Source organism: Nicotiana tabacum, chromosome 20 (genome assembly GCF_000715075.1).
Source record: "Nicotiana tabacum cultivar K326 chromosome 20, ASM71507v2, whole genome shotgun sequence".
In the NCBI taxonomy this organism is placed as follows: Eukaryota; Viridiplantae; Streptophyta; class Magnoliopsida; order Solanales; family Solanaceae; genus Nicotiana; species Nicotiana tabacum.
This window is the reverse complement of record NC_134099.1, coordinates 28,855,042-28,879,399: the sequence shown is the minus strand read 5'-3', so window position 1 is coordinate 28,879,399 and position 24,358 is coordinate 28,855,042. Positions and strand designations below refer to the sequence as shown.

At 39.3% G+C, this 24,358-nt stretch overlaps 1 long non-coding RNA gene across 1 annotated transcript; it reads left to right on the top strand.

Moving 5' to 3' along the window:
- Positions 1-587: 587 nt before the first annotated feature.
- Positions 588-17,897, top strand: LOC142174742 (uncharacterized). The gene is made up of 2 exons (XR_012703789.1): positions 588-1,524; positions 17,643-17,897. It is a non-coding gene; the product is annotated as an uncharacterized LOC142174742 (long non-coding RNA).
- The last annotated feature ends 6,461 nt before the right edge of the window (positions 17,898-24,358 follow it).

The window sequence follows — 24,358 nt, the reverse complement described above, 5'->3', positions numbered from 1 at the left end:
ATTTCAACTAAGTTTTACTCTTTTACTTTATTTTATTACAAGAAAACGAAAATTACAAAAAAAAAATAGTTTCATTAATGTTTTGTAATCATTTTTAATCATGAAAAAATACCAAAATATCACGTATAGCATTTAGACCTTATTTTTACATTTTTAGGATTAATTGGTAGTTACTTGTTTTATAAAAATTAAAAAACACAAAAATTGCTTCATTTTTACACTTTTTCCTTTTATTGATGTTTTATCTTTTAATTTAGGATTAAGTAGCTTTTATAATTTTTATAATTAGTTAATTAGTTTAATTTTACATTTTTAGATAATCTAGGGTTTTAATTAGGATTTTCAATTAAAGAAAAGAAAAAAAAACAAAGAAAATAGGAAGATAAGAAGAGAATTTGAAGGATGGGGTTTTAATTCAAATTTGGGCTGTTGTTATACCCAAATCAGGCCCAAATCCCAGCCAAAAAATTATTCAAACCCGTCCGAACCACCCAGGCCCAAAAACCGACCCGACCCTTGTGACCCAACCTCCCCATTTTAATTAAAAACCTAGCTAGACCTAAAGGGGGAACTCCCCTTGAGGAAAGCGAAAAAAACGGCGCATATCTGGGGACCTGCTCTTCGATTCCTTCTTTTTCGAAAAAAAAAACACAGAGAAGAACCCCTTTTCCCTTCAGCAAAGAGGACATCAGAAAAGCATCAAAATCAGCCATTCCTTTTGCCTGCGCTCTACTTTCTCTCTTCATTTTCCTCTTATAAAAGCTTTGAAGAGATCTTCTGAAGTATTTAATGCAAAACACATTTTGTTTCTTCATATTTTGTTCTATTTGGGTTTTAAAAAAGATGGAATTTTCAGTTGAAATCGAAATCTGATTGTGAATTCATTATAGACCGGGAATTTCTATCGCCGTTTCGAATTTTTTCGGTCAAGAGCATTCTGGGCCTGTTGAGCACTGGTGATGAAATTGTCGTGAAAATGATACTGTATCTGCTGATTTCTGTTTCCGTCGAGATCCTCGTTACTGTTTTGAGCTTTGTTTGAGTTTTTCTCGTCGAAGTTCCATCTTTGTAATCCAAAAAATTTCATATATAAAAGTTGCTGAGTTTTAGTATTGTTCTGGCATTTATTGAGCATTGGTTCTAGAGCTACACCTACTCATTAACAAATGGAGGGAAGAAGCTTTGTTAAAGAAGCTTATCCAGAAAAATACATAATGCATCTGCATTGATTTTAAGGAAATCTTGCAGTTTAAACAGCCAACAGTAACAGTAATTGTGGCTAATGCATTGATGCTGACTTCACCCTTAGAAGCATTGGTTGAAACATGTGAAGCTGAAAATTTTCTCTCTGGTATGAATATGCCACTACTGTTGCTTGTTGCGCTTACTGGTGCCACTGTTGGAAGACTACTTGCACGTCAGCGAAAAAGGGAATTGCAGCGGTTGAAAAGTTTAAAACTATTCTTGACCTTGCACAGAATTTAAAAGAACCTTCGAAGGAAAAGAAAGCAGCTCGAGGCTTAGGTACATCCCTCTTCTTGTTCTGTTTAAGCCCCCAATTTCTTTATTACACTATAAATCAATTATTGCACAACATATATTCGTAAATTTCAGTATGTCAGCCTGCATCATTGATTGGAATTAACCATGCTGACATTTCTCTTCTTTTCTATCACTAGAACCTTGTAAACATGATTGGTATCAATTGCTTGTCAGAATTTAATCAAATCAAATGAATGTGTTCCCAAGAAATGAGCTCTTAAACCATTTCTACTTTCTTTATCTGCCATATTATGGCTATTTGGTTAGTGTCCGTAGTGCGTGCTTCCCTTTTAACAACCTTAAATAATAAAATCCTTTGAAATAACTTGGGGCGTGCCATGCCAAATAAAATCCCAAAACCCATGGCTCTCACTTAATTAATTTTAACCCTTTAGAAATCGAGGTGTGCCATTAGTTGAATTTTTCATGGCCCTCGCAAACTTGAAAGTGTGTAGTTGCTTTAGGCGCGCTATTAAATTAATTTTCTTAAACTCGGGTGTGCATTTCATATGACCCAACTCCAATTCTCAACAACATTAAATAAAATGTGTTGTGGATCACGTGTGCATTTCATGTGGTGTGGTTCAAGGCATGTTTTAAATAACATTGAATCTTCCTTAAAAATAATTAAAAGTGGTTTAATAAAGTTAAAATGTACTATAGGCTAAAACATGTGTTAAAATCATATAATAGGCCGATTATAATAGTTTAAGTGATCGTGCTAGAACCACGGAATCCGAGGGTGCCTAATACCTTCCCTTGGGTTAACAGAATTCCTTACTTAGAATTTCTGGTTCGCAAACTTCAAAAGGAAAGTCGAATTTTCCTCGATTTGGGTTTTAGAATAAACCGGTGACTTGGGACACCAAATAAACTATCCCAAGTGGCGACTCTGATTTAAATAATTAATCTCATTTCGAATAATGTCACTTAAATTGAAAAAACTCCTTTATACTACCTTCGGGTATGTAAAAAGGAGGTGTAACAGCTCTGGCGGCTCTGCTGGGGAATAGAACCCAGAATCTCTGGTTCAGTGTTCAAAATTCGAGCTTAGAATAGATGTTATGATTGGATTTTATTTTTATTTAATTTTTTCATGTTTGAGCCTAATGTGTTAAATGCCGCTTTTTATCGCTTTGATTTTGCTTGAAATGTATATAAATTGTTACGAAACCCTTCTTCTCTCTGAGTCTTCTAAATCATCTGGGATGTGTGCACTTCTTGTGACTTCTTTTCCGTTAGAGTCATATCCCAATTTTAGAACGAAGTTCTGACAAGTTGCAAAACCGGTGAAGCTTCTGTATTACCGGTATGCTGCCCCCCCTCGGCTCAAGCTGTCCACTCGGGTAAGCCAGGTCTAGAACAATACACCCAAGTTTTAAACCTAGAATAACATAGCCTCATGCTGGATCCCTAGTAGGAACGCTCGTTTGCATCACGTGCATTTGACTTTGGGGACTCAACACAGGGGTTGGGTCCGTCTACAACAAGTGTACCCGAATTAAAAGACCATCCTGATGCATCTTACGTGCTACTTGTGTATCTGTCTGTTTCGGCTTGCATGTTGAATGGCTTTTAGGATAGGGAAAGAAAATGAAAAAAAAGAGAAAAATCAAAATCGAAAAAAAGAAAAAAATCAAGAGTGAGAGGTAGGTATTTGCAATATCCTGAAACTCTGCCGAATTTTTGAAGAAAAAAAAAATCATTTCAAAATAAGTCATGTTTTTCCTGTTCCGTCAAAATTGGGCGAACTAGGCGGGTCTGATTCTCACCGGATGTGAGATACGTAGGCAAACCTCATCGGTTCCGGCCCATAATTTTCAAAAAATCCAAAAATATTTTCCTTTACTTCCTCTCTAGAAAAGTCTTTTTTTGAGACCCCAATTTTGAAAAATCCAAAAAAATATTTTCCATTACTTGCTTCTTTAGAAAGCCTTTCTTTTAGACCCTAATTGTTTTTTTTAAAATATACAAAAATATTTTCATTTAATTTCTTCCAAAAATCCAAAAATATTTTCATTCTTGTTTCAAAATTGAAAAGAAAATTCAAAATTCAAAAATATTTTTTAGAAGCATTTATTTCATAAATTCAAAATACAATTCCAAAAATATTTTCTTTCTTCTTTAGAAGTTTTTCTTTCGAAATTCCAGAAAAAATTCAAAAAAAAAATCTTTCTTCTTTAGAAGTCTTTCTTTGAAAAAAGCTGAAGAAAAATCAAAATCAAAATATTCCCTTTCTTTTTTATAAGTCTTTCTTTCGAAAAAATAAAAGAAAAAAGTCAAAAAAAAAGTTTGTTTATTTACTTTATTCATGATCTTCCCGAACTACGCAAGATCTGATTCATGTTCCCACATGATACGTAGGCAACCCACATCAGGTTCGATCACCATTAAAAAGAAATGAAAAAATGAAGAAATGAAAAAATACTGATAATAATAAGGACCGACTGAGTCTATTCTAACATGTTTTGTTTTGAATTGTGAAGAAAGTTGAGGTGGTCAGTTTGTGGTAAGCTGGAAACACAAGATCCAAGGAAAAATGATAACTCATATCGAAGCTGTTACAAGTGCTCAAGAGACTCAGGGTCAGAGGGTTCAACAAGAGTCTACTGTGTTTGAGAAAAATAGAATACTGAAACAGCAAATGATCGAAATGTGTCAAGCATGGGCCAGTGGTCAAGGACAGCCTCGCCATGAGTCACAATTTTCTACACAGCAAGAGTAATACCACTCTCCTGAGTACCACTCATACTCGTTTGATCTTCCTGCAAACATTGAGAAGCCTGCCCGAAAGATGGTACAGGAAAAAATGACCCAAAGAGTGAGAAACTTAGAACAACGGTTGAAAAACATGCAAGAGTTGGCAAGTCAAAAAAGTGTTGCCTTCAAAGATCTATGTATGTTCCCCGATGTCCACTTGCCACCTGGTTTCAAGACTCCCAAATTTGAAAAGTATGATGGACATGGAGATCCCATAGCCCACCTGAAAAGGTATTGCAATCAACTGAGAGGTGCGGGAAGAAATGAAGAATTGTTGATGGCTTATTTTGGGGAAAGCCTCATGGGAGTAGCCTCCGAATGGTTTATGGATCAAGACACGTCTCGCTGGTATGTCTGGGATGACATGGCACAGGCCTTTTGTCAAACAGTTCCAATACAACATTGACATTGCCCCAGACCGCAATTCCCTTTCAAACTTGAAGAAGAAACCAACTGAATGTTTCATGGAATATGCCATTAAATGGAGAGAGCAAGCGGCTAGAGTTAAGCCACCCATGGATGAGCACGAGTTAATCACTGTCTTCCTTCAGGCTCAAGAGCCAGATTATTTTCAAAACATGATGTCCGAAGTGGGTAAATCCTTCACGGAAGCAATCAAAATGGGGGAAATGATTGAGAATGGTCTTAAGACAAGCAAAATTATAAGTCAAGCAATTCTCAAAGTCGCAATTGAGACTGTACTGATTGAATTCGATAATTTTAGTGACACGGATAAGAAGCACGAAGAAATCATGATGACATCAAGGTCGAGAAGAGGTCATGGGAGAACATCTCGAAGGTATGACCAGCCTCCTCATGTTTTCCATGACTCCCCTGAGCAGTATTATCCACCTCAGAACCCTCAATACTCTGTCGCTCCACCTCAGTATATTGTCCAACTACCAAAATACCCCAGAAGGCGAGCACGAGCATCACGAAATCTCCAACAGCCTCTACAAAATTTAGGTGCCCTATAACCCACATCCAAGGCAGAGGTATAAAGGGGAACAAAGGTTGAAAGATAATTTTACACCAATAGGAGAGTCCTATGCAAGCTTATTTGAGAAGTTAAAGCATTATGACATGATTGCACCTATTACTCCAAATCATGTGGACCCACGTGCGAGGATCTTTGACCCTTCTAAAAGGTGTGAATACTATTCCAATGCCCAGGGGCACAATATTGAAAGTTGTCGGGATTTGAAAAGAGAAATAGAAAGGATGATCCAGAAAAACCTAATTGTGATCCAAGACAGTGACACCCAGAATATCGCGCAGAATCCTTTACCTGCACATCATGATGCACACTTTGTGGGGATGATGCGTGGTGATAGGGAGTATGAGAATCCTCTCGGGAATTTGCTAACTGAAGTTAATGATTTTGAAATTGGAGAAGGCTTTGCTGATTCTGGTGAGCAGATTTGTGGCTAAATGCCAAGCTTAGCAATTGAAAAGTCATTCCTTCCCCACTAGGAAGGAATCTTGGTAGTTTGTTTTGATGTTTTTTCTATTATCTGGGTTATTTTAGGGTTGTGATCCAGTTTTTATTTTTTTTTATTTAGTCAAACCCTTCTATCCCTCCATTCTGTTTGTGTGAGTCTTGTCTTTCTGTTCTGTTGCTATTTTCATTAGCTGGGTTATTTAGGGTTGTAACTCGGATTTTAGGTTGTTTGTCTTGTTGTTTACTCAATGAAATACAGTTTGTCCTTTTGTGTCATTCCATGCTTAGTTCTTTTCCCGCTAGTTTTAATGACATGACATGCACGAGGAAATTTTGGCCAGATCTTAGGAAAATTGATTTAAGTTTGAATTGGACAATTGAGGAAAAGGCATTTTTGAGGATGAATAAAGAGTTAGAAATACTTTGGAACTAAGGTCGAGTAAAATTCACCTTCAAATTATTGTGAAGATCGGGCTTGAGGATATTTAATCAATTGAAGTTTGTTGGAAAGTTTGACATTAAGGGATGGAAAGTATCTTGTGACCACGACACACCAAGAAGACAGTGATGTTTATCAATGTTGTGATCGCGAAAAGATACTATGTTTGGCATTCTCGAGGCCGTGAGGCCATTTTTCTGCTACCCAAACACTTTATATCCTTCGCTAACCCTTTTTGATCCTATGCTGTTTTCTTTGACCACCTCTTTTGGAATCAAGTTTAGAGTCAAGAGTCAAAAAAAAGAAAAAAAAGAAAAAAAAAGTCCATGTCCCAAGAGTACAAACTGGGGCAATTTTCAAGTGAAAAAAATGAAGAAGAAAAGAACTGGCAAAGGTCCATGCCCCCAGAAAATAGAAGCTGGGGCAACTTGTTTTGAAAAAAAGGAAAAGAAACAAAAAGATAGATGAAAAAAAAAGTTAGGTCAGATGTTTGAACTACGTTCGACCTGATTCCTTAAAAAAGGATACGTAGGCAGCCTCACGGTTCGGTCCAACGAAATAAGAATTTAAAAGAAAAAAATTTCAAAAAATCCCCCAATTGCTGAAACCGGGGCAAAAAATTTATTTCATTTTTAAAAGAGTCGATTCCAAAAGATGTAAGTATACAACCCCGTCATCTTTAGTCTATTTTGAGCCTCATGTCGGCTTTTTTTCCAACCCTATCCAGAAACCTTCCAAATAAAGACCTTCCAATATGCCTTCAAGAATGCCAAGAGAAGCATGCAATGAGCAACAATTGTCACACGATATATAACACTGTCAAGTTGCTCACACAAGAAAGTAAAAGAAAAAGAAAAATAAGGAAAATGAGAGAGTCTTACTAGTGAAAACCTTCACGGGCACTGTAAGGCGATGGTAAGCAAAGATGAATAAATGAGAGAGACTTGTTGGTGAAAACCCCTCAGACACTACTTGTCGAAAGTGAGTCGTGAAGCTGATGCGAAGAATTGGCATAAACAAGCCCGACTTCAAAGGTCATAAGTGTCACGACCCAAACTAGAGGGCCATGACTAGCACCCGACCATACTTGCCGAGCACCAACATACATTTTATCTAACCTTCTTTATTATCTTTTATAGCTGACGAGATTAATATAAATGGTAGACATGGATCATGGACAACCAACAATAAAAACTGATAGCATGAACATATATAATATGGGATGACCAGACAATCAAGAAACTATATTTAAGGTATGAGCTACCACGCTACCATGAAAGACTATACAACAAAAACTAGCCGACAAGGCATACCAAACTATACATGAGTCAACACCTGTCTATGAGCCTCTATAGGAACATAAGTACTACAACATAGCCGGAACAGGGCCCCGACATACCCATAATGTCTATAACAAAAATGCATACCAAGACCACGACAAGTCCGGAGAAGGCATCTCGCCAATCACTGCTGAACTGGACAACCTACTGTGGTGGGGGAGCTGCACCTGCCTGTCTATTAGGGCCTGTAGCACGACATGCAGAGTCCACAAATAAAAGGACGTCAGTACGAATAAAGTACTGAGTATGTAAGGCAGGGAACCATAAATATGAACAGTAATGTAAGCAGGGATAAAGAATATACAACCTGGAACATCTGAGTACCTCTAAGGGCTACTGACATGAAATGCATGATACATATGTATGTATACATAAACTTTTAAAACATACGCCTCTGTGGGCATCATTATCATCATATCGTACCCAACCATAATAGGCTTGGTAAAAATGTACCCGGCCACGTGGAGCTCGGTAAAACCCAACTGATCAGTGGTTGCACAATAGGTGTCGTATCCGGCCAACTATAGCGTGGCTCGGTAGAGTAAAATAGATACATATATATAATGCATGCTCGACTCATGGAATCACATTCTAAACCTTTCGGAGTCACGTAAGGTCGGTATCCTCTGTACACGTTATTAGGACTAACTCTTCACTATGAACCTTATAAGAATCAGGAAGTACCAACAACATTGATAACATAAGAATAAGAGAAGCAACATTAACATCAATCGTTCCATAAGAGGGAAAACAATGTAAGTACTGCTAGCTTCTAAGAGTAGAGTATCTTGGAAGCTCGTTCATTACATAATGTACAATCAGAGTCGTGCAAAAGAAGGAAAGGGATAGCCTCACATACCTTGTATATACTGCCGTAATCTCAAGCTATACAATTGTCAAAACTCCTTAGTCTACAATAAGAGAAATGATACTATCGTTATCATTTAAGCATCATAACTATTATGTATCGACCACAACCTATTTTACGATGAAACGGACAGCACCTCCCCTATATATATGACTTCACATCATTCAAACTAATCACCAAACAGCCCAAACAACATCAATAATAAACATATTGAGCCTCCCAAAATAGTCCACACATAGCCTAATCATTCCATACATACGACGACCACCGTAGTCGTGTCAAACGACCCAGATATGTTACGAATAACTATCATACCCCAACCCTACATATATATGGTGTTTTTCCACACCCTTCCTCCTCCAAAACTCCACAAAACAGTAGTAAAATATGCAGCTCAATAGCAACGCAAAACAGTCCACAAAACAACAACATTACCAAGCCTTTCGATATATATTTCACAAGTTCTAGCTTCAATGGCTTAGCCGCAACTTGGATAATCTTAAATACATATAGAGTAAGAGATTACTTACCTTTATACAGAAATAACAACTCCAATTTGACCTTAAATTTCCATGAAATATCCCTCCAATGCTGCCACAACAACAAAAAAGCAAAACTAGCGATCAATTAGTGTTTTTCGGCACTAGAATCACTTTAGAAGGCTTGAAATCACCTAGGATTGATATTAAGAACATGAGGGAGTATTTACAGAACATAAACCCTTTAAAAAAACCTCCCACACAAGCTGGAACGACACAAAAATGAGCAACAACAAGAAGAACAAGAGACTTACTAGCGCCACGGAATTCCCGACACTTGATTTGTGTTGTTTGCCCTTTTTTTGGGTCTTGAATCTTGAGAGAACCTTGAGAGGATGTTCCTAGGGTTCTAAGGTCTGAAAATAGTGAGACGAAATGATTAAAAATGGGTTGGAGGCATCCTATATAGGTCCAAATATCTTAAACTGCCTTAGTGGGCCCCATAGAGAGGTGCTTGGCGCAGTCTCACGAAAATGCGAATATATCTCTACTCCAAGATCGTATCGATGAACGGTTTAATGTGTTGGAAACTAGGCTCATATATCTTTAATTTCGTTTGTAGATCACGCCGTAATTCCTTTTAAATTAGGAGAAAAGATTAGAAACATTTGACCTAATGTTTAAGTAAAATTATGAACCTAAGTTGCGACAACTTTTGTCGACTTTTGTTTCATAACTCGTTTGACTTCAAGACTTATGATACGGATATTATATGACTAAAATACCTTAATACATGACTCTTGAGTGTATTAAGCATCGCTATATTTACCTGAAATACGAGTTACAACATTCTTGATTCATTTAACTTCTAATACTTTTTAATCACTCTTATACACTCTTGTATCACTTAAGACCAATAGGATTGACTTATTTTCATCTCAAAGATAATTCCTTCTTGGATTTATGTTAACTAATATATGGCATGAAATAACACATGTGGATATGGGTTGTAACACCCTCCCCCCCTTAGGAACATTCGTCCTCGAATGTAAGGGTTCATGGGGAGTTTAAATCATCGTGGATTCCAATGAAAATTTTCGATCAATTTTCCCCTATAAAATGGTCACTAGCAAAACTTTCAAGCAATTAAGCCCAACGTATGGCTTCACAAGGCTACACAAAGCATTATGCATATTTACATTATCTACATATCACCATTTTGTATTAAGGAGGAGTATTCTCAAATTATTGCTTACCTCATAGAGCCGTTTCACTTTCCAATGTATCCTGTCTTCCACCAACATCCTTGTTATCTTCATTCTGGAATAGGTAAGGGTATTTAGACTTCATCTCCTCTTCTGCTTCCCATGTCATTTCTTCCATATTTTTGTTCCTCCACAATACTTTGACGGAATCTACATCTTTTGTTCTCAGCTTACGGACTTGTCGATCTAATATCGCCACTGGCACTTCTCCATATGATAGGTCCTCTGTAACTTGTACATCTTTGATAGGGACGACTCGAAAAGGGTCTCTAATACATTTCCTCAACATAGATACATGGAATACCGGGTGGACAAATTCCAATTCGGATGGCAATTCTAACTCATAAGCAACCTGTCCAATTCGTTGAAGAATTTTATACGGCCCGATATACCTTGGACTCAGCTTACCTTTCTTCCCAAAACGCATAATACCCTTCATTGGTGAGATCCTCAGGAAAACCCAATCACCAACCTCAAACTCTAGATCACGACGTCGGACATCAGAATAAGATTTTTGCCTACTTTGTGCCGTCCTCAATCGCTCCTGTATCACTTTCACCTTCTCAATAGCTTGGTGAATCAAATCTGGCACACATAATTCTATTTCACCGACTTCGAACCATCCAACTGGTGATCTACATCTCCTCCCATATAGTGCCTCGTATGGGGCCATTTTAATACTGGAATGGTAGCTATTATTGTAGGCGAATTCTATGAGTGGAAGATGGTCATCCCAATTCTCCTTAAAATCTAGAACACATGCTCATAGCATATCTTCCAGTGTCTGAATAGTACGTTCAGCCTGTCCGTCAGTCTGCGGATGAAATGCAGTGCTGAGATTTACTTGTGTGCCTAAACCCTTCTGGAAAGATCTCCAAAAGTTAGCCGTAAATTGAGCTCCTCGGTCTGATATAATAGATACGGGCATACCATGAAGCCTAACAATCTCCTTGATATACAACTTCGCATAATCTTCAGCCGTGTAAGTTGTCTTCACTAGCAGAAAATGGGCACATTTTGTAAGTCGATCAATTATCACCCAGATGGAGTCAAACTTATGATAAAAGCGAGGTAATCCAATAATGAAGTCCATATTAATCACCTCCCACTTCCAGGTCGAAATATCTATATTCTGAAGCAATCCACCGGGTTTCTGATGTTCTATCTTTACTTGTTGACAATTGGGACACTGGGCTACAAATTCTGCAATAGACTTCTTCATATTATCCCACCAATACTGCTCCTTGACATCATGATACATCTTTGTCGAGCCGGGATGGATGGAATATCGAGATTGATGAATTTCATTCATAATCTTCTCTAGCAACCCTGCCATATTAGGCACACACAATCGGCTCTGGTATCTCAGTGCCCCATCTTTTCCGATCTCAAAAGCCATACTTTTACACTGTTGAATGCTTTCTCTTAATCGTACTAAGATAGGATCTTCATATTGCCGTGCTTTTACCTCGGCTACCAAAGATGATTCTGATGTATTCTGTACAGTAACACCTCCGTCATCAGAGTCTAACAATCTGATTCTCATATTGGCTAGCTGATGAAGCTCTTTAGTCAACCCCCATCTACCTGCCTCAATATGTACTAAGCTTCCCATTGATTTACGGCTGAGAGCATCTTCCACAATATTGGCTTTACCGGGATGATACAATATCTCGACGTCGTAGTCTTTCAGTAATTCAAGCCACCTACGCTGCCTCAAATTCAACTCTTTCTGCTTGAAGATGTATTGTAAACTCTTGTGATCTGTGTATATGTCAACATGGACGCCGTATAAGTAGTGCCGCCATATCTTCAAAGCATATATTACTGCAGCCAATTCCAAATCATGGGTTGGATAATTCTTTTCATGCTTCTTCAATTGTCTTGATGCATAAGCAATCACCTTCCCATGCTGCATAAATACGCACCCCAAACCTATACCTGAGGCATCACAATATACCACATAACCTTCTATTCCTTCAGGAAGAGTGAGCACTGGTGCGGATGTCAATCGATTTTTCAGCTCCTGAAAATTACGTTCACAAGTGTTAGACCACTAGAATTTGGTAGCTTTCTGTGTTAACTTAGTCAATGGTGATGATAAGAGGAAAACCCTTCTACAAACCGCCTATAATATCCTGCTAGCCCCAGGAAGCTGCGGACTTCTGATGGTGTTGTAGGTCTCGGCCAATTCTTTACTGCATCGATCTTCTGAGTGTCGACACTAATACCCTCATCAAATATCACATGGCCAAGGAATGCTACTGAGTTCAGCCAGAATTCACATTTGGAGGGCTTAGCATATAACTTACGATCCTGAAGCGTCTGTAATACTATCCGCAAGTGGCCCGCATGTTCCGCCTCTAAACGAGAATACACTAGAATGTCATCAATGAATACAATCACGAACACATCAAGATAGGGCCTGAATATAGTATTCATGAGATCCATAAAAGCTGCTGGGGCATTTGTTATCCCGAACGACATCACCAAGAACTCAAAGTGCACATATCTTGTCCAGAAGGCCGTCTTTGGAATATCATTCTCCTTAACCCTCACCTGATGATACCCTGAACGTAAATCAATCTTGGAGAAATACTTGGCACCCTGGAGTTGGTCAAACAGGTCATCAATTCTTGGAAGTGGATACTTGTTCTTTATAGTAAACTTATTCAACTGTCGATAGTCGATACACATCCGTAACGACCCATCTTTCTTCCGCACGAATAGGACTAGCGCACCCCAAGGTGAAGTGCTAGGCCTAATGAAGCCCTTATCCAGTAAGTCCTTCAACTGCACCTTCAACTCTCGCAACTCTGCCGGGGCCATTCTGTATGGAGGGATAGATATCGGTTGAGTGTGAGGCAACACATCAATGCTAAACTCAATCTCCCTTTTAGGAGGAAGGCTTGGGAGTTCATCTGGGAAAACATCTGGAAATTTGTTGACCACGGGGATTGATTGTAGAGTAGGCGGCTTCGCCTCCGCATCCCTAATGTGAACGAGATGATAAATATAACCTTTTGAGATTATTTTCCTTGACTTAAGATAGGAAATAAACCTACCTTTCGGTGTAGCAATGTTCCCTTTCCATTCAATGACGGGTTCACCTGGAAATTGGAACCTAACCATCTTCATACGACAATCAACATTTGCATAGCATGAGGCCAACTAGTCCATTCCCATTATCACATCAAAATCAACCATTTCTAACTCAAATAAATTTGTCGAGGTTTGACGACTACAAATCATCACAGTGCAACCTCTATATACCCTTCTAGCAATCACAGAATCTCCTATCGGATTAGATACCGCAAGGGTTTTACTTATCAATTCAGGTTCAATGCCAAACTTATTAGCCACAAAGGGTGTAACATATGATAATGTAGATCCCGGATCAATCAACGCATATACATCATAAGAAAACACATACAATATACCTGTATCAACATCTGGAGATGACTCGAGATCATGTCGGCCTACTAGAGCATAGGTTCGATTTTGAGCACCACTCAAACTCGGCATTGCACCTCTACCCCTACTACGACCTGTCGACTGCTGAAAACCCCGTGCTGGAGGTCGAACTGATGAGGAAGAACCAGACACAGATCCAGTCCGCTGAGCCATACCATCACCTCCTCTATTAGGACAATCCCGCATCATATGGCCAGGCTGTCCGCACGAATAGCACGCATCAGAACCTCGACGGCACAGTCCAAAGTGGGCCTTGCCGCACTGATCACAATGTGGTGTTGGGGGTCTCATATGACTAGTATCCCTGTGATGTTGCAAGCCAGATGCCCGCGAACTCTGACCTGGACCAGAATATGATCGATCATATCGAGGCCTCTGAAACTGTGGAGGAGCGCTAGCTACAGGTAGCGCCGAACTCCTCGAAAACTGTGGCCTGATGCTGCCTCTGAAGTCATCAGAATACCCTGCAAATCTCGCCCTTTTATGCTGGCCCCTATCCTGCTCCCTAACTGCCCTCTGCTGGCGCTTACGATCCTCTAGGGTCTGGGCATAAGCATGAATACGGTAAATATCCATGCCCTCCACCAAGGAGGCTGTCGTACACTCATTTATCAGATGTGGTCCCAACCCATTCACGAGCATATGCACCCTATCACTCATCTCGGTCACCATATGGGGAGCATACCTTGCCAAAGAATCAAACTGCATACTGTACTCTCGCACACTCATATTACTTTGTCTAAGGTTCAAGAACTTATCAGCTCTAGCTCGTCGTATCTCAACTGGCAAGTAGTGACAAAGAAAGGCCTCAAAAAATTCCTTCCACACAGCTGGAGGAGCGTTCGGACCCCTGGATCTCTCCCAACTATCATACCAGAGAACCGCTAAATCCCGTAGCCGATAAGAAGCCAACTCTACTGCCTCTATATCACTAAAATGCATAACCCGCAGTGTACGATGAACCTGGTCAATAAAAGTCTGTGGGTCCTCCTTGGGGTCTGATCCGGTAAACACTGGAGGGTCTAAATTAATAAAATCACGAACTCTTGTACTAACTGGTTTATCAGCAGCACCTGTATTCTGCCTTTGAACCTGAGCAGCTACCAAGCTAGTCAATAACTGCAAAGCACTCCGCATATCCTGGTCTGTAGTGCCAGACGGAGGAACTGGAGGCGTTGTGTGCCTTCTAATATCCTCTGGAGGAGATGGAGTAGATGAGGTATAAGAGGGCATCTCACTCTGAGCCTCACTTTGTCCTGCTCTGGCTTGGGCACCTGACTGGTACCCTCTCCCGCTGCTGTATCAAGTCGTCTACTAATCGTTTGCTTCCTAGTCGAAGGCATCACTGAAAGAAAACAAGGTGAATATTAGAGACGAACACTTACGACTCAACTCTACGCACGATCTAGATTCAGGAAGAAGGTAACAATCCTAGATGTCATGTAGCCTCCTGATTATAAATGTGGCGCGCTACACATCCATAATCAAGACCTATGTGAGAATTACTCCCAAAAAAAATTCAAAATAAAATAATTTTCCTTTGTGTGCAATTTTGAGAATTTTCGTGGCATTGTTGGATAATTATTTGTATTTGTCTGTGCATGTTTATTTATTAGATTAATAAAAAATACAAAATATGTCGCATTTGCGTTTAGGATTTAATTCTATAATTAGGAGCAATTAAGTTTGCTTTACAAGAACAAAAATCATAAAAATAATGTACGTCGTAATTTTAGCATTTAATGTACAAATTGTGTGATTTTATCGTTAATTGCTATGTAATTGTGTCTTAATTGTTAAGAGTTAATTAGTACTTTTATAAATTAATTTAGTTTTATAGGTTAATTTAGAATTTTAGTTTTATTTTAAGAAAAAAAAAGAAGCAATGGAAATAAAAGAAGAAGAAAATCGGATTGGGCCTTTTCTTCAATTTTAAACCACAGGCCCAAAGAACCAAACCCCCACCGGGTCGACCCGACCGGTCCGCCCCATAACCCCAGCAACCACCCCCCCTTTCTTCCATTTTTCATTTTCTCTAAACCCCTAACCTAAAAAAACCCTAAACACCCGCCCCCCTTCTTCTCCTTCTCCAAACAAATCCTCCCATGGCTGCCTACCCCTCCAGCTCCAATGACCCCCCCATAGTTGCCCCTTCCTCCTTCATCTTCTTTGAACCCACCACTCTCTATGACTGCCTTCTTCTTCATCGTCGTCCAAACGACCATGTCCATGGCTGCCCTCCCCGTCGTCCCCATTGTCCCTCACGTCCAGCTCCAAACGACCACCCTCCCATGGTTGCCTTCTCCTTCATCTTTGTCAGAACAACCAGCCTTTCGTCATGGCTGCTGCTGCTTCACTCATCGTCCTCCAGCTGACTACTAACAGCCTCCTCACATCCACCACGACTTCGTCGTCTCCCCCAGTCCGTCCCCAAAATGCACTTAAGCCAATCCGCACGACCACCATAACCCGACGTCCTGTAACAGCCTCTCTCACGCTGCTGCTTCACCTGTCCGTGAACGACCCTCTGCTGCTGCTGCTGCTGCTTCACCCCTCTAGTTCCAGCTGCCCCCTCCTCCTTCTCCGTCGACTCCATTAGTTCGTCGACCACGCTGTAGCGACTGACGATGACAGTAGCATGTTCGGCATGAAGGTGCTGCAGCAAAGTAATTTAACAACGACGATGATGACGAGGACTATGGGGATGGCGTGTTGTTTGAGCTACGACTGTATGCCAGGAGGATGCTATAAGTTTTGAAGCAGTTGAAGGTAACGAGTTGCGTGTTTTCATGATCGAACGTAGTGAGCAGCAGTACAAGTTCATGAATCTGTAGTTCTTCTTGCTTGTTTTAATTATCTTGCCTCGTTCTAGTTTCTGGTTTTTTTCTTGGTTATGTTATGCTATTTCTTTTCTTGTCGTTGTTCATCATTTCTTGCATATAAAATCAGTTTGTTTTCATCCAGTATGTTGACAGGGTTCATTTGTTTCTTGTTTAGGTTTAATCTAGAAGTGTGTTAGTTTAATCACTGAATCTTTATTTTGATGATATTTGGTCCGAATTGAGTTTCAAGCTTAAATTGTGATTTGAGTTTGATGAATCTTAATGTCATTGATTGGGAGTTAGTTTCATGTGTTTAAATTAGTCAATTGTTAGGATTTCTCAATTAAGATTGGTTATAGCTGCTATAGTTTGGTTAATTGACTTAGGAGGATTGGATATAGCTAATGGGGTAGAACGGTAATTTCAGTAGTTTCAGGGGCATTTTCGGGATTTTAAGTTTCAAAAATGATTAATTTGAGTGCTCTGTCCACTAAGTACTAATAATATTAAAATAATACATTATTTAATACATAGTGGGGGACAAGACATGTGGTAGTGGGAATTAATACATTGTTTAATATAGTGGGGGACAAAACATGCAGTAGTGGGGAATAAGGGAATTAAATAAAGAAAAGACATGTGGTAGTGGGAATTAATACATTTGTTTAATATAGTGGGGGATAAGGCATGCAAGTGTGAGGAACAAAACATAATGGTATGAAAAGCTTAAAAAAGATTGATTAAAATATGTTGCCCATACCTGTTTTGGGTTATAAATAGGGTCATTTCAAGACAGAAAAGAGGGGGCTGGTTTTTGAGAGGAGAAAAAAGATTCTGAAAATCTTAAAAGAGTGCTGGAGAGTTTAAAAAGAGGAAAATAAAAAGAAAGAGAAGATTTTTCATTGCATCTGTAGGAGTAACTCGAATTCGTGACAGTGAACCTGATTCCTTTTTTAATGCTTAATTGGTTCAGTGGTCTACGAGTTCTTGGGTTTAATACACGCGTGGTTGAGTCTGTTTGTGGTGATGTTGTTTGTTGTTGTTTAGTCTTTTACAAAATTTTGGGGCTGTTTTATCGAGCTTGTTTGGTTTTCTTCAAATTTTTCTGAGCCTCGAATTTGGTTTGAACTGCTGCTGTTGGGTTGCTGTTGTTTTGCTGTGTTACTACTGTTGCTGACTGCTCCTTCATCTTCTTGTATTTCCATTATCCAGGTACATGTTCTACGACTCTCAAATTTAAAGGAAAGAAAGTAAAGAGTTGTTGGAATGGATTTCTGAAAATAACTAATTCTTTGTGTTTAATTTGATGTATAAGCAGTAGTTCACTTGACATTTCATAGTATGTATTGGAATGATTTTGAAATACATAAACTGGACTGATTGAATCGATTTCTACAAACATGGAATATCAATTGTAATTAATCTTAGTTGGTGATTACTAGTTATGAAATATACTGTATTTAATTCTTTTGTTCAGTAGTCGTGAAACAGTTTCAAAAAGTTTATGTCACAAAACAGGTTCAAATAGTTTATAGAAATCAACATGTTGGTTTAATAGGTCTAATTCTGAAATCGCGAGTTCACTTGAGTGAATAATATCATTTAAAACCGCAATGTAAATAGTGTTAGTAACTAATGTTAGTTCTCGAATGTTAGTGATTAATGTTAGCTTGATGTAAGATTTAAGCATTGATGCATTTTTCAACAAACTGTAAAAAGAAAAAAAATGGCTTTGTATCACACATAGTTAGTTCCAATAGTTCAATTCATCTAATAATGTTAGTTTAAATTAATCAAAGAATAGTTAGTTTGTTTTGATATTACTAGGTGTCAATCTCGTGTTCTATTCATAATCTCAACTTTAGTGTTATTAACTAATAGAATAAGGAACGATACAATCTCCCTTGAGTAAGCTCTGTTGCAATTTTCCGTTTGCATTTGTCTTAATCTAATAAACAATAAGAGGCACGAGCTTATAAACATGTAACTAATTAGGACCTCTTCTCTTTTATTTTAGAGACGAACTTAATAGAAAATGTAGTCACTTTAGGATTGTCTTTTCAAAAATAAACGAGATGAGCCTCACCTAGTAAACTCACCGATTGCGTGGCCCTCACGATTTTATATATATATTAATGACTTAGAACTCGGGATCGGCCGCTTAGCGAATTTCACGGCCTTTTCCCCAAAAGTAATAACGCGTTAGTCACTGTTAGGCCTGTATTTTTAATAATTTACTTTCTTAAACTCGGGTGCACATTTATGTGACCCAAATCCAAATCTCAACAAAGTCGAAATGTGTCGTTAATCACGGGTACATTGATTGTGATGTGGTTTGAGATGCATTTCCATGACATTGCAAATTCCTTTAAAAAATAATGACGGAGACAAGCCTCTACAAACAAGAATATACAAACTATGGGGCCCTCAATGGACAGTTATTTCAAATGCTTAGATTTCGAGACAGGCCGCATAGCGAACTTTACGGCTTTTCTCAAAATAACAACACGTTAGTATCTTTAGGCGTGTATTTAATAATGTTATCTTCCTAAACTCGGGTGCACATTTATGTGACCCAAATCCAAATCTCAACGAAGTTGGAACGTATCGAAAATTGCGGGTACATTTATGTGGCACAATTCGAGATGCATTCTCACCACGTTGCAATTCTTTGAATAAATAATAACAAAAGCGGTAAACAGTTAAAATTTGCACGTAGGTTCATAATTGTATAAAATCAGATAATCAAGCCGAATATGACAGTTGAGCGATCGTGCTAGAACCATGGAACTCGGGAATGCCTAACACCTTCTCCCGGGTTAACAAAATTCCTTATCCGGATTTTTTGTGCGCAGACTGTTAAACAGAGTCATTCTTTTCCTCGATTCGGGATTCAACCGGTGACTTGGGACACCACAAATCTCCCAAGTGGTGACTCTAAATCTTTAAATAAAATCCCATTTCGATTGTCCTTTAATTGAAAAAACTCCCTTTACGTCCCTTTGCGGGGTTGTAGGCGGAAAAGGGAGGTGTGACAGCTCTGGCGACTCTGCTGGGGATGATATTATTTGCTGAGGATGATACTCCTGCAGGGGATGGTTTTTCTTTTCTCTTCCTTCCCCGCTCTGTGTTGTCCGACCATTGCGGAACTTGGTCGAGAACCTGTCGGAGTTGTTCCTGTATCTCGCAAATTTGCTTGGGATCCTCATAACCTTTTAACTGTTACTTTTCCATTTTTCTCCAACATCCCCTGGAAATTTGGTCCTCTTGGGATCTAGACCCATTCATCATTTGGTCTTGCGACCAACCTCTTTTCATTTTGTCGCCTTATCTTTGGCTTGTCCTATTTGCATTTTGTTTTGCACCATTTTGGCAATTGGTAGTAAGCTCTGAAAATTCTTTTCAAAAATAAATTGTTGGGGAGGTAAAGTCTTTAAACCAAGAAATTAAAAAAAAGTGATGATTAAAAAAAATAGAAAAAGAAGAAATCTTTCTGAACAAATGCTGGGGAAAAGAAAGAAAAGAACTTATCTGAATGATATAACCGATCCCAACGATCATGTCGTGCATTCTGGATTAATCAACCCAGTCTATTCGTATCAATCAATCTTCCGGATGGCCTCATCCTGTTGGGGATAAACAAACACTCAACTCTTTGCCAAATGCGGATCCTTTCCGCCAACCTAGTCTTGTCGCCTCATAGTGCCCTTCGAGGGGTTTTCACTAATAAGACTCTCTCATTTCTCTCAACTCCCATCGCCTTATGGTGCCCGTGAAGGTTTTCATCTATAAGACTCTCTCGTTTTATTTCTCTCAACTTATGTCGCCTTACGATGCCTGTGGAGGTTTTCACCGATAAGAATCTCTCAATTTATTTTATTTTCTCCAGCTGGGGATCGGAGTGTTACCGATATGACTCTCTCTACTGGGGATTCTTTTCGGCTATCCATTCATTTCCAGTTTGTGGTCCTCTTCTCTGTTGGGGATCAGAGTGTTATTCCCGACTTCCGTTTGCGTGACATGACACCTCTCAGATACTGATCGGGAGGTTTTTTTTTGGACATCATATGAGTTTTTGTGTATGGCTAAAAGAAAAAGGGTAAAAGGTTCAACATAATTTTGATGGGTAAACATTACAACCCTTGGAATCAACTTTCTTTTCCCAAAATTATAAACACAACTTCTGCCCCAGTTTTCTTGCTTGGGAATTTTTACTTTTTGTTACACTATGTTATATTATGCACACTATGTTACACTATGACCGAGCCGTGAGGCGCATACGTATCCTTCTTTGAGGAATCAGGTCAAACGTAGTTCCCAATTCCTTTATTTTTTTTCTTGTGACTTTTCTTTTGTCTTTATTATCATTATTTTTTTCTCTTCTCTTTTTCTTTCATGAAAAAGAAAAAAGAAAAGGCAAAGTGAATAAAAGAAAGTAAAAGAAGGACATAAAAAGAGAGATAAAGAAAGTAAGCCGGAATGACGCATGCAGTCGATGCAAAGACATGTTAAAAATGGTTAAACTGCCTAGGAACATTGCATACCCAATGTGAAATTGCAATATGTGTTAAACTCTAACGCTAACAAGTTTGTTGTTGATCCAGAGATTTCGAAACAGTTAGCTCGTTAGAACGTTCTGGCAGATTACCATTACCACACAAGATCTAAAGGGCCCATTCCGGAAAGTATGTCTGGTTCGGACAAAAGTGTTGAGGAGGAAAAGACAGAGATATAAATGATGAAGGAGGAAGTAGACAGGTTGAGACAAGAGATAGCTGGGATGCACCTTGCCTGGGCTAGGGGACAAACATCATCAATCCTTCCCCCTACTCCTACCCTCTTACCGGCTCGGACTCCGGAATACCCTCCCACTGGTCCATCAACGAGTTTCCCCATTGCCCAATACTATCAAGGGGAAACTTCCTATAATCCCCAAGCTCCACCACCCAAACAAAACCCTCCTCCACCAACTGTTCCTATTTTCGTAGCACCTCCACCCGCCACATTACAAAAATCATCCGAGGAACCAGTGTTTCAGGTTCACGACAACCAATACTATTCTCCTGAACTCACCTTCAAAGCACCCGAGCCATACACTTACACCCCTCACCTTTAGCTCCCGACAGAAACTGAGAGGCCGGCTAAGAATCCGGAGCAGGATGAAGTGCTTCGTAAAGTGAAAAGCCTGGAGCAATCCTTCAGGAATATGCATGGATTGGGCAGCCAAGTTAGTGTGGCCTATAAAGATCTGTGTCCCTTCCCTGATGTTCAATTGTCGGCAGGTTTTAAGATGCCAAAGTTTGATCTATATGAGGGACATGGTGATCCCATGGCACATCTACGAGGTTTCTGTAGTAAGATGAGAGGGGCGCGAGTGAAAAAGGAGGTGTGACAGCTCTGGCGACTCTGCTGGGGAACGAACCCAGAATCTCTGGTTCAGGGTTCAAGAATTTGAGCTTAGAATAATTGTTATTATTTGGCTTTATTTATTATCTGATTTTATTACATATTTTAGCCTAAATGTGCAAAATGTTGCTCTTACCGCTTTGATATTATCTGAACTGTATATATAAACTGCAACGAAATCCCTCTCTTCTATATCTTGAGGAGTGCACGCTGGTCTTGACTTCTTTCTGTTAGTGTCATATCCCAAAATAGAACGAGGATTCGGAGGAGTTGAAAAACCGGATGATCTTTTGGTTACCGGTACGCATTTCCCATCCTCGACTCGAGTTGTCCGCTCGGGTAAGCCAGGTCTAGAACAAACACCCAGGATAAACCTAGTATAACAAAACCTCATGCCGGATCCCTAGTAGGAACGCTTATTTGCATCATGTGCACTTAACTTAGGGAACTCAACACAGGGGTTGGGTCCGTCTAGGACAAGTAACCTGAAATGAAAAGACCATCCTGCTGCATCCTGTTTGTTTTATGCATTTATTTGCCGTAGGCTTGCATGCTGACCGGCTTCTGAAAATACTGGAATATTGAAAAAAAAGAAAAAAAAAGAAAATAGCGGTGTAGAGAGATAATTCTGAGTTACCGGCAAACTCTGCCAAAATTTTGTGAAAATGAAAAAAAGAAAATGTTTTTTTTAGTGTAATTTGTTTAAACAAGTCTTGTTGTCAGAATTAGTTTATTGTCGTGGCCTGAACTACGCCGGTTTGATTCTCACAGGATGTGAGATACGTAGGCAGCCCTCATCGGGTCCAACCTCCCCTTTTGCAAAAATAGCCAAAAAATGTCAATTTTTAATTGTCAACATAAATAAGTTGGGTGATGCCGTTTTTTGCAAGAATATCTGAATGTTCCCGAAAGGGACGCCGGAAGGCTGACTTTGCATAAACGACCACTTTTGATCATCTTGTAGAGTTTTGGTCGGTTGACCCTCACATCCTTAAAATCTTCATTCCCGAAGTGCTGAAAGGCCATGTTCGGAACCAGATCTTTCTTTTAATCTGTGAAAATTTTTAAAAAAATAGCCAATTGGTTGAGTCAAATAAATTTTATTTTTGCTTAGTCACCTTAATAAATGTGCAGGATGAGCACAATGCAAAAGGAACCTTTTTGTTTTCAATAAAGATTTATGTCCACTAGATCATGGAAGATTTGAAGGATCTGCAAAGGGAATTGCACCAAAGCCCACGGCAAGGCCGAACGATGCATCGCGGGCACCAACATTTGGAGCTTTAATGTATTCATAGTTCGAATCACTGTTTTGTTTTTAGAGTCTGTTGTCTGTCTGTATATTCTCTTTTGCATCAAAATGTGTCAGTAGTTTTTTAGTCCATAATTGGTTTTACTTCGGGTTTGTTCTCCTTTCCAAAAAATGTCTAGTTTGTATTATAATGTTTCAATAAAAAAAATGGAAAATTCCCAAAATTTGCTTTCGCATTTATGTGGCAGAACTACGCCCGATCTGATTCATGCGGGGACATGATACGTAGGCAATCCACATAATATTCGACCACCATCAAAAAATAAAATATATAGAAAAGAGAAAAATTGAGAAAAAAAGGCGTTCAAAAGGAGCACAATTATAAGAAGCCGGAATGACGCACGTAGCTGAAGCAAATGCATGATAGAAAGGGTTAACTGCCTAGTTGCATTGCATCCTCAATGTGTGTTTTTCCTATCTATTAAAAACCCTAACGCTAACCGGTTGCTCTCATTTTTCTTCCTTTTCAATCATTAGAAAGGTGGTTGGTTGTGGTCCTGAAAGTAATGCTTTCCTGCAACACAAAGGCAAAAGACAATGGCAGAGAACAATATAACTAAGTGGGTTGGTACCGATGCCCGAAAGCGGTTGGTTGAACAAGACTACGGGTTGGTAGAAGAGGTAAAAATGTTGACACAGCATGTGGCAGACATGTATCAGGCATGGATGACTGGAAAAGCACCACCCCCGCCACCGCCTAGCTTCTTGAACTCTGTCCTTACCCAAGCACCTAACACAATAACGGATGATCCCCCATACTCTCCATATCTACCCACTTATAACAGCTTTCCCAGCCACCTGAGTAGCTCCATCACTCGTCGTCCAACTATATTCTCCCAACACTACTCCCCTTCCCAATGCTACTTCTCTCCACGGGACTCCCAAAAATATGCTTCACTTTCCCAGTACCAAACTCCACAAAATGCCTATCCACCCTCACAAGCCTACCGAAAGCCCTCTGGATCAAGTTTCCAGCCCAATCAAGCATTTAAGAATGAGAGGTTGCAGAAAAAAGAAAAGTCTTTCACCCCTGTTGGAGGATCATATGCCAGTTTGTTCCAAAAGTTGAAGCAATTGGACATGCAGAAGCCGATTCATATAAAAATGACAAACCCTCTATCAAAGAAGTTTGATTTTTCTCGAAGGTGCGCATATTGCTCATATGCCCCGGGGCATGACACAGAGAAGTGTGGGAAGCTGAAGAAAGCAA